Raw genomic sequence first — 13,516 nt, forward strand, 5'->3', positions numbered from 1 at the left:
ATAAAATAAATGGAATGGAATTATCCTAAAACTCCATCCATCACATTTAGGAATTCTTAGCTGGTTACCAGTGCTCCTTAATGAAATGCACTTTTTTTGTTATTAAATCAGAACTTTAAAATTGTTTACATGTTTTCACAGTTACAGATAGGTAGCCGTGTTGGTCTGCCATAGTCAAAACAAAAAAAAATCCTTCCAGTAGCACCTTAAAGACCAACTAAGTCAGTTCTTGGTATGAGCTTTCGTGTGCATGCACACTTCTTCAGATACACTTCTTCAGGATGTTTTCACAGGTTCAACGTACCATGTATGTGATGTTCTTGTCAAAAACTCACAGCTTTGCAACATATTTTGTGGTACAGAATGTGTAACTTCATTTGTCAAAATGGCTGAATGCAAAGAGCATCGTAACTACTCACTTAATTATTATTTTTTTAAAGGTTTTGGGTGGCTGGTTACCATAGTACTGACCCCACAGTCACCTCTCTCTTGTACCTGGGCATTTTTGATCTGTAGTCTTAGCATCCAGAATTGTTCCTTCCTTTGGAGTTTCAGCAGCTAAATAAGTTGCAGGCCCTTCAGCTATTCTCATAAAAATTTGCTTCCAGACAACATGGTCTGTTTATTGTGTAATAATCGAAATGGCACTAAATTGCAATGATTGTTGAACACTTAGGAATTGCATTAACCACTTAGCCGCTAAACTCATTTCTCTGTTTTTTCCTCAGTTCTTCTCATTCAGAAGTGCTGTGCTGGGTTTTATTTCTATCTGTCTTAGTGCTGTTTGCTTTGACACCAAGAAACATTGTGGCCTGTCACACACATCTTTTAGTCTGTTGGCTGTGACCTTGACTTAGAATTTTCCAGAGGTTTTAAAGAGCTGTGAAACTGATACAGTATCTGAACACCCACACACCCACACGCAGTTGGGGAGAGAAAGTGAGGATACTGTATCTGTTCTTGGGGCTGTTTTGGGGACATTTTGTTGCTTCAAGCAACTGAGAGGGTGCCCAGGAAGGATGCCTTTTCATGTTGCAGAATGTGTTTTGAACTGCATGCCCAGCATTCCAACATAGCACTGGATCCTAAAATGGATCGGACACTTCTTCACTGGTGAGCCTAATACTATGGTCACTGCCAAAGAGACTGCCTGTATCTCTTGTGCACTTTGACCAGCCTTCAGACTCATCCACAATTTCATTTAATGTGGATAGGGATCTCCCTGTACCGCCATTAATTTTCCATTGCCCATACAACGTTCTCCTCCAAATCACTACATTCTCACACTCTCCCCTCCCTCAGTCTGGATTTACTCGTACCAGGGATACTCTAACAATAAGAGAGTATGAGGCAACCCAGATTGATGAAGGGGAAAATGTGGGATGGCAGTGATTTGGAGGAAGAATGTAATGTAGACAACAGAGAATTAATAGAAGTACAGGAAGCTCCCTATCCACATTAAACAACAGTGTGAATGAGTCCCTAGATAAGCCCTCTTCGCTATCTTCTTTGAAAGGGAAAAAATAAAGGAGAAGTAAGCCAGTGGTGGACCTCAGGGTCTCAAATTTCAGTGGCGTACTGAGTGACACCAACATTTGTTGCCCCCTGCCTCTCACCTTCCATTCTACATCATAGTTGCAGCACCCCCTGCAGTGCCCCCGAGACTCCATGCCCATTGCGGCCAAAACCAGTTGCACTCCCCAAATCCGCCTCTGAACAGTGGCATAGCGTGGGTTGTCAGTACCCGGGGCAAGGCAAGTAATTTGCGCCCCCTAACCCGTGGATTTGTGCCCCCTAACCCTAACCCCCAGATGTTGCGCCCGGTGTGGCCGGCCCCCCCTGCACCCCCCACGCTACGCCACTGCCTCTGAATAAGCTGTTTCCCTTCCTGCATTCTCTAGATTTCCTACATCTCTCGCTGTGGGATGTCAACTTCTCCCCCATTTAAGCAATTAGGGGATGTTATTTTGGAACTGGACTATAGTCAAATGTGAAAAATTTAATCATAATTCTATAAAAAGTGCTTTACGCATCTCACGTATCCTTACAACAACCCTGCAGATGGCAGAGAGGGAGGTAGAGAGGTTTGCCAGTTCATAGCTCAGTCTCCTAAAACACTATCATTTAATGAAAGAACTAGACAAAATATTGTTGAATACATTTCCCTCTAGAAATCTGTCGCTTTTCCCCTTCCTCATCTGCCTGGTGATAATGCTTCTACAGTGGAACCTTGGGTTGCGAATGTGATCTGTGCGAGAGGCACGTTCGCAACCTGCACCATTCGCAACCCACAGTGCCACGTCTGCGCACGTGCAGGTCACAATTCGGTGACTCTGCACATGCGCAGAAGCACTAAATTGCGCATGTGCAATTTAAAATCGTGTAAACCTGAAGCACCTGTAACCTGAGGTACCACTGTACTTAATTACAGCCCCGCCCCCAATTTCTACTTAGATTTTTTTTTTAAAAAACCCACAACCTGGTCACTTCCAAGATGTATGGAAACTTTGTTAGTATAGTCAAAATATTGGAGGAGCATTTCCCTGAGAGGTGCATCCTCTGTGTTGATTTGTATCTCTGAAATAGGAATGGGAAGAGCGAGAGAAAGAATGAGGGAGGGCTGCCTTTCTCTCCATGTTAAACCATGTTGAAATCCTACAAAACCAACAAGGCAGCTGGCATGATGCGATGCAGGTAAGGAAGAGTTAACCGGGAGCAGAGCGGGGGGGATGGCTGGGGGGCAGGAGTGCTTCAGAACAGAGCAGTGTTCGTGCGAAGGCAAGTCATTTCCCGAAACACTGCAGACACATGGCCTCCGGCTGTCTAAAACCTTTGGAGACCAAAATGGCTCGCAGGAGTTAGAAGTAATAAGGTGTTTTTCCCTGCTTTCCCCTTCACTGAAATTCTGTGAGGTTGCTATAGATTACCAAAGGAACAATGTGGCTGCTTTTCCCCCTTCCTGCGTGTGAGCACGCCTGTGTTTTATATGGGTATTAAGATCCATTACAATCTGACATTTTTAAGATTGGTGATCCTGTAGTTTGGTGTTAAATTGAAGTTGTTTGTTTTTGAATCTAATTCTTTCATTTTTCAAAGGTGGTGGGGAGGCAGCTATGCTGCACGGAGAGCTTACTGAGCTATGCCAGGATTTAGTGAGTTGATTCGAATCTCTCTCTCTCTCTCTCTCTCTCTCTCTCTCTCTCTCTCTCTCTCACACACACACACACACACACACACACACAAATTGAGACACAATTATTCTTTTAAAAAATATCCCCAAATCATTCAAATTATATCTGTGTTTCTCTCCCCCCCTTTCTCTCTGTGTGTGTTTCAGGTAGGTATTGGAGAGATCTTCTGCAGATGCTTGCCTTAATGCATTCCTTACATGATACCGTTTGGACAATGGTCTGCCCAGCATTTCTTATGCCTAATACAGCCTGTTCATGATTATGATAACTCTATATGTCTGCAGCAGCTAAATAAACACCACATCAAGTAAATTACTGCAGCTCTGCTCTTAGGGCCAGGAGGAATTCTGAAGGACATCTGTTAGCTCTTTCTCAAACGCCCGAGCCTCAGTCTTGGGTTCCAAACCTTTCTGTTGTTAATTACTACTTGAAGTATATGAAATAGCCGTGGAGATGTCCTCAGGAAGGCGAATCTGGTTTTGTCTAAATCTTCTGCCTGTCCTCAATTCCCTTGCCAAACCTCTCAGTCTGTTATTCTTAAATGGAAATCATTTTTATATACTTTGGTAAGTTGGTGCAATACAATTGTGCCTGGTTTTAAATAGAAGTAGCAGCCTCCGTGATTGCCTGTGCAGGCAAATCATTGTAAGGATGTTCTGTTTGTTGTTATTGTTGTTATTTAATGGGAAAGAACTGTATGTGCATCTTAACATTTTGGGGGATAAGTGGAGAATTGTTGATAATTCTGCAGCATCTAAATCAGCCTTTGCCAACCTGGTTCCATCCACATGTTTTGAACCAGAAGCTCCATCAGTCCCCGCCAGAACAGCCATACTTGCTTGTTGTCTTGCTGGCAGGTGAAGGCTGCTTTATTCTGACAGGCCTTTGGGAACTGAACGTGTGTTTTTTGTGTTGTAGAACGTGTGTAGTACTGTGCTGTTTTTACTATCAGTATTTTCAATAGTTTTTTTTTACATTGTTTTACTTCTATTAAAGTTTAATTGTGTTTTAACTATTATCTTTCATATGTTTTTAGCTTTTTGTATTTTATCTATGTCATTTTAATCTGTATAAGCTGCCTTGAGCAGAATAATAATAATAATAATAATAATAATAATAATAATAATAATAATAATGTCTACCAGTCAGTCACAGCATTAGATGGAGCCAGTCACCATTACCTGCTCTACCACATGAGCCATACAATGGGATAACCTGGGTCAAACCCATAGTTATTACAGATCTGGGATTCTAACACCAGCACTTAAAAGGAGAGCGACATTAACAACTTGTCACAGACAACTAATTAATAATTGCCCTTTACATGTGAAGAAGATCTGAGGCAGAGAGAAATGATTAAACCTGCCATGGCTCCTTTTCTCCCCCTTTCAGATTCTGTCTGATTTTTATTTTATTCTATTTTATTGGAAAGACTGAATCACAATCTTTACTGTGCAGCTAATTCATCTTTATGATTTGAAACATCCGGCCGAGGCCTTCTTGAAACATCCAACACAGAAAGCTGACTTAGCTACCCAATGGACATTGTACAGTCAACGTTTACTGGCAGACATTTACTCTTCAGGGTTACAAACGGGGCATTCCTAGACCTACCAGGAGATGCTGCCAGGGACTTAACCCAGGACCTTCCACACACAAAGCAGATGCTCAGCCACTTCCCCAAACAAACACGGTTTAGCTTTGCAGACTGTCTGGTGCCTCTGTTGTTGGGAATAGACATTTTTCAGGGCTTGCCACACTTAGCTTTCCTTTGCTCTTTCCAGGCATGGTCCAAGTTTTAAACTTCCATGTTGGAGCATCCTCCCTGCCTCCCCCCTTGCTCTGGAGCTTTTCCTGCAAAAACCTGCTCTTTAAAGCTCAGTTGGAACAAGCAGCAATCTGTGGAACACCTGAAACGCCATCCATTTTGCTTTACCTTTAAACTGCGAGTTTTTGCATGGATAGTGCTGGGGCACAAGAAAGAACACTTGGACATGGGGCTTCTAAGCACGGACCAGCGCCTAGAAAGAGTGGGGCAAAGGATAAGTGTGGATAAGCCTCAGCATTCACTGAGGAATTCTCATATTTAGTACTCACCAATAGGGATGGGGGGGGGGCAGATTCAGTTGAGTTCACGTTTTATTGTGAACTTTGCACTTCAGGGTGCTAAGAGTTGCTATTCTCTCCTCACATAGCCGCCACTTCTGGAACCAATACATGAACTGAAATGCAGGAAGCCTTCAAAACCTGCAATTCTCCAACCTAAAAAATGTGCACAAAATGTATATATTAGGGTGGTCAGGGGGAAAAGGTGCATACCTTGTTAGTGGTATGTTTTGTATTGTTAGTAAAAATAACACACACAAATATGCTATATTAGGGGGCATTGCTTACAAAGATGTGTGCATTGGGAAAAGTACCTAGGAACAGTCTGCTGGATGAGGCCAAAGGGGGCCCATCCAGTTCAGCATCCTGTTCTCACAGTGGTTGACCAGATGCCTCAACTGTTAGAATTCCTGATCTTTGATTGCAGTCATGGGATTTTTGTCTTTCACATGACAGTATGTGTTTTGACTCCACAAAGTGGGAAGTCACAAAGTGAGACAGGATGTTTGTGTTACTGTGTTCCGTGAAGTGGGACTATTGTCTTTTGTTCTTTTCTCTTTGCTGTCTGATGCTAGAGAGAGAGGGAGCCATGTTGCAGTGCTCTGTGTTTATATGTAAATAAAGTAGATTAGCCAAAATGCTGAGTTGCTGAGGTTTGTCCCGTGCATGATGCGCAAACTCTGCGGATCCCTAAGTCTGCCGGTGTCGGTAGGCATCGGTTGCTGTGATGTTTGGGCAGAAGAAAGCTTATGAAGCTCCCGAACGATCGACCAGGAGCCTACTCGAGTGTAAGCTGAACTCCTGACACCAATGAGGAGTCTAGCATAAGAGCCCTCTCCCCTCCTGTGGTTTCCAGCAACTGGTATTCAGAAGCAGAAGGTTGTCTTATCCCCCATGAATGTGTGCAGCCCTCTTTTAAAACCTTCCACCTTGGTGGCCCTCACTGCCTCCTGTGGGAGTGAGTTCCACAGGTTAATGATGCTCTGTGTAAACAAGGGCTTTCTTTTATCTGTCCTGGATCTTCCAACGTTCAGCTTCATTGGATGTCCACGAGTTCCAGTGTTATGAAAGAGGAAGAAAAACTTTGCACACTAAAATACTGGGGATTTTTAAATTTTTTTTGAACCTTTTAAAAAGGAAGACAATAAACTGCTGCAGAATTGTGACGAACTGAACATAAGTTTGGCAAAATGAAAAATTGGGACGGGCAGATTTCTTCGTCCCTGTTTGGCAGTCGGATGGCCTCCATTTAGAGCTGGCTGTGGCAAGCGTCCTTCTGCACAAACGGTCCTGCCAGCCCCCCAGCACCTTGGCAAGATGACAAACAACGAAGCCACTGCCTCAGGAGATGTGGGGAGCTCGAGGAGGGCATTATTCTTAATGATTAACGGTGACATTTTCTCCCTCTGTCTGCAGTGACCATGTCTGGCATGGATTTTTCATACTTGAGAAACTCAGCTGCTCTGGGCTGCTGTGTTGTGTGAGAATTGTTGTCGTCTGCTGAAGTGTTGGGCGGGGAGGGAGAGCTGGACAGTGGGAGCATAGTAAGCTGCCTTATAACCAAGTTAGACAATTGGGTCCATCTACCTTAGTCTTGCCTACACTGGCTGGCAGCAGCTTTCCAGGGTTTCAAGAAGGGTTCTCTGATGGCCCGACCTGGAGATGCCATTGGGAATTGAACCTGGGATCTTCTGTATGCAATGCAGATGTTCTACCACTCAGCTATGGCCTTTCCCTTGAAGGGCACCAGCAAGCTCATGGTCAGCCATGGTGATTTTTCTGACTGGAGATGTAGAATCAAGTGGCTACTCATGTATGGGCTGGGACACCAGGCCTCCTTAAAGGGAGAATCAATCTGAGAAACTATTGAGTGGATACTCTCCTCTTATATTAGGGACAGGTGTCTGTCTCCTTTGAGGCAGTCTGGCTGGCCCAGAGCATCCTTCTGTTCTCACATCAAAGACCCTTCTTCATCATACTACAGCACAGCCTTAGCCAACCTGGTCATACAGGTTGGGGGCCAAAGGGAGCTGTGGTCCAAAACATCTGGAGGACACCAGGTTGGTGAAGTCTGCTAGATCAGTGCCCATGTCAGCAGTGATGTGGCTGTCGAGTGCAAAGATAAAGATTTTTCCAAACCAAAGTGAGGAAAACCTTATAGATTTGAATTGGACCCAAGAATCCTTCCCCCCAAGAGACATCAAAACCAGAATGGAAGATACCATCTACACACAGCCCACAATACTCAGCTTTCAAGTGGATAGAAAATTTTACTTCAGAAGAGAAAGCCTTAATGTGTCAATATTGGATTTTGCCAACCATGGCCCAAATAGAAATCCTGGAAAGGCTAGACTTATTGAGAAGCTATTTAACAGGACTCTGTAAAGGACCTCTGGACACTTAAGTCCATTCAAAGGTGACTATGGCGTTATGACGCTCATCTTGCTTTAAGGCCGAGGGAGCCGAATTTGGCCACAGACAGTTTTCCAGGTCATGTGGCCAGCATGACTAAACTGCTACTGGTGCACGGAGGACCGTGATGAGTGCCAGAGTTCATGGAAACGCCGTTTACCTTCCTGCCTCAGTGGTACCTATTTATCTACTTGCAGTGGTGTGCTTTTGAACTGCTAGGTTGGCAGAAGCTGGGACAGAGCAAGCGGAGCTCACCCATTCGAGAAGCTGTTTAACATAACTTAATTTGTGCAGTGCAGAAGAAGAAATGGGCTTAAAATTAAAGTTAAAAGAATTTAAGTTACAAGTGATAAAGGAGATAAAAAATGGGAAAGGGAGAACAAGTCCCAGGAAAGTCAAACCCAGAGATGAGATGGATGATGGTACAGTGAATGGCCAGATCATTCCCCAAAATGACCCAGCACAGCAAAGGGTTATGGCAGAGATAAATCTGTTATCAAAAAATAATGTATGAAGTAAAAAATAGGAAAACTTACTTCCTCCTGCAACATAAACAATTCAGCAGATGACAAATCCTGAGCTCTGGACAGAAATGATACCTAGATGAGGAGGAATTTGGATCAACACAAAAGGAAATTACTCTGGTGGCCAATTTAGATAGGAGAGGCCCAGTGATTACAAATGTGAATATAATATACCCAATGACTGAAACCATTGGATATCCAGATACTACCTCGAGTAATGAAACTGCAAAAAATAATGACATTGAGCTGCAACAAAAATGGGCAAACCTTTTCCTGGGACTGACATGGATTAAATCGTTGCAAAACTAAAGCTAAATTAAAACGCCTGAAAGTTTGTGATGATTACATCCTTCCTGCTGCTAAACAGCTAAGAATTGAAGACTTTTACCCACCACAGACTTCTATTTCCAACCGCTTTGCGATTCTATCTGAAAGGGACAAAGATGACCCTCCAGAAACTACTAACGGGGATAAGGTGAGTGCTATAAAAATTGTCCAAAAGGATGATGCTCCCTGGGCAGGTCAACCAGATGACCCAAGCCTGGGGATAAACATGCCTTTGAACATGAGACCCTGGAAGAAAATCTCCAAGAACCTTCACAGACCCTTTCTGAGCAGGAACAGCAGAGAATTATAGCAAAACATGACCTGTTAAAGGAAAGCCTACCCACGAGTAAAGAAAAATCTCCAAACCCTCTAAAGCCATCTATGATTCGATCAATCTGTGACTCAAATATTAAACGGAACATCTCAGCAGTGCCCTTCAAACTGAGAACAACATCTTTCTCAGATCTAAAGATAATACACTTAACTTGATACCCTCAATAATTGAGGGAAATCAAACTGGTGAAAGCAATGGTGCCAAATTTTTATTCCTTGAAAACCAAGAATCCCTGCAACTGAACTGGAAATTTCAAAACCCACTGATAGACCTGAATTCAAAGGATACAGAACTTACCCCAACCCTCCCTGGTGCCCCTCAGATAAAAGACTATATTCCTTTGGATGGCCATAAACCTTTGGATCAAACTGTAGAACCTGATTGGCAATAAGCAGGTGCCCATACTGGGATTTTTTTGCCTCATCTCCTGGAACATTGCTGGATGAGGGGCAGAAAGCCAGTGACCCAGACTTCACAGAATATCTTAAAAGCTTTTATTGTATATTACTTCAAGAAACCTGGTTAGCAACTGAGGAAACCATTTTGGGGTTTTCTTCATATAACTTACCCGCTCATAGACAATTCTCCAAAGGCCGCCACAAAGCTGGCCTATTGATCTTAATCAGATCTGCTCTGCCATTTGAAACAACTCCTCTTGGCACTTATCCTCTATTAGCCCAGGCTTACCTTTTAACTATGAATAACCAACAAGTAATTTTGGTAAATGTCTACTTCCCTCCCTCAGAAGACAAGCCTGTAATCCAGTATTTGTTGAGGAATGATACTCCCGAAACTACCAAGATTGTTTTCTTGGTACTTAGCCAAGATCTTTAAAGCTAAATCTAAAGTTGCCTGATTTATTTAATGGTGGCTATCTAGTCTTTTATATATTGTATGTGTTGGGATTATCAATGTATCCAATTCAAATTTGGATGACTTTGGATGATTTTATGTTTTTACTGTTTTCACTTATGCCAATAAAGGCTAGCAGTAGTAGAATGATGAAGCTCCAGTAATTAGATGCTTTGTTTTGTTTGTGAATCAGGATTCAGCTCTGGGGTGCCAATCTAGAAGAGCCTGTAGAACTGCACTATGAGTAATTTTAATCGAGGGTGAAGAATGTTTACATGGTGGGGCGAACTTGCAGAAAATGAAAAACTGAAGTTCCCTTTACCTGTACAGTGAGGTATGCATCAGATCTGTTATTCATTAAGCTTGTCATCACGTTAAATATTGGAAGAAGGATTTTCATGTCTGTTCCCCCTCCAAAGTAATAACTACTTCTTGCCTCTGAACTGCTGGACACCTCCTCTTTCATAGAAGCCCATTGGAATGAAGAGAACATGCTGGTGCTCTGAGTGCATGGGTTGTTTATTTTGGTACTTCTGGAAACCAACATCTTCCTCTTCAACTCATGCATACCTAGAGGATGCAGGTTGGTGCAGCAGAGAACCACCCTCAAGCAACAAGGGGAATAGGTTGGGGGTGAGTTCAAAGAGCAATGCCACTTCTTCCTCCTTTAAGAACACAAAATGAGCTTGCTAGATCAGGACCATCTCGTCCAGCATCCTTTTCTCACAGTAGCTGACCAGATGCCTGTGACAGTGGAAGTAGAACATAGTCATCTTGGCTAGTAGCCATTGATAACCTTGTCCTCCGTGGATTTGTCTAATCCTCTTTCCAAACCATCTAGGTTGGTGGCCATCACTGCCTCCTGTGGGAGCGAGTTCCATAGTTTAACTATGCACAGTGTGAAGAAGGACTTTATTTTATCTGTTCTGAATCTTCCAATGTTCTGCTTCACTGGATGTCCATAGGTTCTGGTCTTATGAGAGTGTGAGGAAAGCTCTTTTCTCTCCACTTTCTCCAAGCCAGGCATAATTTTATAAACTTCCATCATGTTGTCTTTTACTTGCCAGTTCCCAAATTCCCAAACACTGCAGCCTTTCCATCCTGTTGATCGTTTTGTTTGCCCTTTTCTGAACCTTTCCCAACTACAATATCCTTTAACCCCTCCCCTCCTCTTCCTCTTCTTCTTCTTCACATGCAGGTAAGTAGACACAAAGCAAGCAATTAATAGTGTATATGGTTGAAATAAGTCACAGCTTGCTTGTACCAGAGGCTGGGGGAGCCAGAGGCAATGGGATATGCGTGATATTTCCTACGGTTCATTCACCATCCTACTGCTGCAGATTGTCATTCCTGATTGTGCCTTTGAAAGGGTGCAGCATAAATGTTCTTCCAGAACTGGAAAAACAAAAACAGTCCAGAATCCAAAGCTGTGTAAACACTGCCCTGATCAAGTGATTTCCATAGCACCAAATAATTTATTCGGCGTGTGGAGATGGGGAAGAGTGTGGAAGGAAATCGGGGTGTGTGTGTTGTTTTTTGTTTTAAGTTGGGACATATTAAACACACACACACACACACACACACACACACACACACACACACGATAGATTGTGTCCTCCCCTCCATCTTGACCCCAAACAGATGACTAGTGCTATCACTGAGTTAGCTCTTTGAATGACCCTTTCATCTTAGAGAAATGTGGATATAGCACCTGTTGGATTACCCAGGCTCAAGAGCTGATGAAATGAAATACATCCCACAAGCTCAACCTTTGCAACACATTCATTCATTAGCTACATTTATATCCCACCTTTCCTCCCCAAAATGCAAGGTGGTGTACACCTCCACCGCCCAATTTTATCCTCACAACAACCCTGTGAGGTAGGTTAGGCTGAGAGGCAGTGGCTGGCCCCCTAGGTCACCAAGCAAGCTTCATGGATGAACAGGGATTTGGACACTGGTTTCTCAGGTCATCTGCCTGGCACTCTAACCACTACACCACACTGGCTCTTTTAGGAATATAGGAAACTGCCTTCTACTAAGTCAGACCACTGGCCATCTAGTTTGGTATTGTCTGCACTGACTGCCCTCTTCCAACCATATTTTTAAGCTGGGACCCTTATCCCACTCTGCATCTGTATTGGAATTGTTTTCAAGATGGTTTTATTGTTTTGCCACTTCTTCAGTGCCACCCTTGCTGCCTGTGGAAGGGTAGGATATATATATGGACAAATAACACTGCTGAGCTGTGACCCATCCTCAGACTTCCTGCCCTCCCGAGGTTTCGGATTGCACCCGTCCTGGCTGTGCTGGGTGGGTCTGATGAGAGTTTCAGTCCAAAACATATGGAGGATTTCAGGTGGGGAAAGGCTTCATCATATAAACTTGGCAACCTGCATTATAGGCATTTACTTGTACAAGTCACAGACTTCCATATGCCATTTGCATCTTAAACAAAATCACTTGAGAACAGCCTCTATTTTGGGCTCCATTTCCGAGTGTTCTTATCTACACACTTTATGTCGGTGCCTCAAGATAACACTGAATAACATATTTAAACAATTCGTGTGTGAAAAACTAGAATTGTAGTTCATGAGCTGATGTCTTCACACACTGGTGAAAATTTAACTCTTTTCCTTCAGATGCCATAAGCGCAGAATTTTTGTGAAAAGGGTATAAAGATAGCCATAGAAAGCAACAGAGTTGTCTGTCTCTCGTCTAGACCAGCCTTGGATTTAACTACTTGCCTGGTTGCCAAAGGTGACCAGGAATTCCAGGCAGGTGAGTGACAGCTGCGAGATGAGGGGGTTCCTCTCATGCAATGCATTTTTAATATTTTATTTCACCTAATGTGTGTGTGTGTAAATTCCACTCATATAATGCAATTTTGGGTCGGAAAACTGCATCACAAAATTTAGAAAAGTGCAGATTTCAAAGGATAGCTACCTCTTGGTGCAAATATTGATTCTTGTAGTCCAGCTTGGGTAGGTTTCTATTAAAACAAGAACAGCACCAATTTATCCCCTTTCCTTGTGTAAGGGAGTGTCTTTGACTGCTGTTCATTCCTGTTGGTGTTTAGTAACTATATTCTGCAGCAGTGTGCAGAAAGAAAGAGTCTGGTAAAACTGCTGGTTGGAGGGATAAAGATAACGTCAGGTTTATTAGTCATGGCAAACAAAGCCAGTCTAGGCCTAGGTTTTACATGTGGCCAAGATGAGGCTGAGAAGTTAACACTAGCATATACTGCCTGAACTGGGAGAAGAAGCAGGAAGGAAGGAAGCCTGGAAGGAAGTGATTTATTTTACCAACAAGTTCTTACTAAAAGAGAAGGAATCAGGAGGAAGAACTGTTGGTTGTCTTTCAGGAGCAGGTAGCTTATTGCAAGCATTGTTGTTTTCCCTCCCTTAGGATAGAAATGAAGTGTGCAGTGCATAGGTTGGCCAGCTGGCTGACATTCATCACTTCACTGGTTAAAACCACAGTGGGCTTCTTTCCTGATGTACTGCCCTTTTAACGGAAACTGCCCACCTCTAATTCTGAAGCCAATCTCATAGAAGGTGGCAGACTCTGGAAGATTGAGTTTCCTGCTCCATAGGATACATGCTCACTGCTCCAGAGCTTCTCCCTCATGCAGAAGATAGTTTGGTGGCTCCCCTTTGGCTCAGATCTGGGCGCTCTTCTTTCTGGAGCTGGTGGAGCTATCATCCAGAGAAGCCTTAACCCCCACTGAAGGATGAGATCCCTTCAAAGTTTTGCCCATAGCCCCCTGG

The sequence above is a fragment of the Podarcis gaigeae genome (assembly GCF_964106915.1).
Source record: "Podarcis gaigeae genome assembly, chromosome: 8".
Lineage (NCBI taxonomy): Eukaryota > Metazoa > Chordata > Lepidosauria > Squamata > Lacertidae > Podarcis > Podarcis gaigeae.